This window comes from Citrus clementina, unplaced genomic scaffold (assembly GCF_000493195.1).
Source record: "Citrus clementina cultivar Clemenules unplaced genomic scaffold, Citrus_clementina_v1.0 scaffold_610, whole genome shotgun sequence".
Taxonomy (NCBI): Eukaryota; Viridiplantae; Streptophyta; class Magnoliopsida; order Sapindales; family Rutaceae; genus Citrus; species Citrus x clementina.
The window spans coordinates 5,001-7,129 of NW_006262131.1; positions in this window are offsets into that span (position 1 = coordinate 5,001).

Below are 2,129 nucleotides of genomic sequence, written 5' to 3' on the forward strand. Positions count from 1 at the left end.
TAGGGATTGATAGATCGAAGTTCTATCTATTTGCTCAATAGATAGATCGATCGAAAAAATCATAACTATACTTAACAATAAAATACTAATAAAAGCCCACATACGGCGAAGATTTTTTGTTGCGGTCGGAAAAAATAGAAGTCCCACCCCTATTAACATAGGGACTGGAAGTGGAACTAAAGGTATGATCCAGGAATATTGATATGTATGTTCCATAAAATCAATAAAGTAATAATAATTGTTTTTTATTCTTAATTCAGTGTTTCTGATTCACCGGTTCTTATCTCTTTTAAATTTAAAAGGGATTAATAAAAAAATTAAGGTTAAGGTATTAAAATGAAAAACTTAAATAAAATTCGCTTTTTCTATTCATAGTTATTTTGAATCTTTCCCACCAACTTCAAAAAAATGAAAAGTTAAAAACAATCAAATGTTCTAACTAAGCTACTAGTCAAAAATAAATAATTATTTTATACTTTATACTACGTAAGATTTTTAGGAAGATAGAGCAAATTCAAACTTCACTTATTATTCTCTAATTACACTAATTTATGTCCATAGATTAAGACGAAAGAATTACACAAAATTAAATTTGATATAAATCATAGGCTGACCCCTATCGTTCCCCAATAAAATACGAATTAGTTTTTTTATTCTTTGTTTATTCACAACCATTAACTAGTTCATCTCGGCACGTATTGATTGTCTACTATTATAATTATAATAAAAGACATTTAATTATAATAAAAGACATTTAATAACCAATTACTAGACAAAAATGATTGGGTAGATAAAACCTGTTCGATGTATTTTTCATGGATAAATGTAGCAGGCCGAAAATAGACAGAGATAAGGGCGGAAGGGCTTTTTCTTTTTTTTATCAACTTCAACCAATTCTATTTCTGTTATATGGCCCAATCCGTCCTAGAGATATCGATTTGAATAGGTATCTAAGGGTGCCGCCAATAACTCCGGAATACGAATTACTTTATTCTCCAATATTTAGGGAATATAAATTGAAAAAATCCCTTATTCCATTTATTTATTTATTTATTTTTTGTTCTAGTAAGATTTTATGCCATTTTTGCATATTTCGATTTATTTCTTTTTTCTAAAGGTAGTTAGTGTATAAAAAAAATAAACAGATAATGAAATGAACCGTAAAACTAAAAAATGATTTGTTTTAACAATAGATGTCTTTCACATCCAATTTGATCAATGACTAACCTTTTCTTTTTTGAATGGCAGTTCCAAAAAAACGTACTTCTATATTAAAAAAACGTATTCGTAAAAATCTTTGGAAAAAAGGGGGGTACTGGGCAGCGTTGAAGGCTTTTTCGTTAGCGAAATCCCTTGCTACTGGGAATTCAAAAAGTTTTTTTTGTACAACAAATAAATAATCAAAGGTTGAAATAATCTGAATCCCCCAGACACAAAAATGAGTTAATTGTGTTTTGAATTTATACTATAGAATTTAGAAAAATCGAAAAAGTAAGTAAACATTCCCTTTTGTAATGTTTTGAACCAATTGATTTGTCTACTGAATTCGAAAATAAAAATAAATAAAAAAAAAAAAGGACTTTTTTTTTTTTTTATTTGAAAACGGAATCAAGACAAACTAGAAAGTTTCACCTTTCTTTTTATTTTACTATTTTTTTATTCCCAGGATGGGGATTCTTATTTTCCCCATCACCCCACCATAAACAATAAGAAATTTTTTTTTTTTATTTAGATTTATTTCGATTTAGGTCTTTCCATTGATGCTATAGAAGAGGGGATATAAAATCGTTAGGAAAAAAAAAAGGCTGTTGAAACTAATTGATTCAGTATATAACTTTTTTTTTTTTTTTTACGTTCTAAATCATTATTTTTCTGAATCACTATATATAACCGGATACCCTGCACTTTGACTCCAATTGAGAAAAGCAACCCTTCCCGTTTAGGCAGATATTGGATACGAATAGTGAATAGTGTGACAATTTTAAGTGATTAAAAAAAAATCCTATGTTTGAGGGGGGGCTCCATCAAAATATATATATTTTTCTAATTCGAATTTAGAAAGACTTTTTTATCGAATTTTTTATTGTTTTTTCTATAATACGTGCAGCCCAATACCTAATTGATTGATC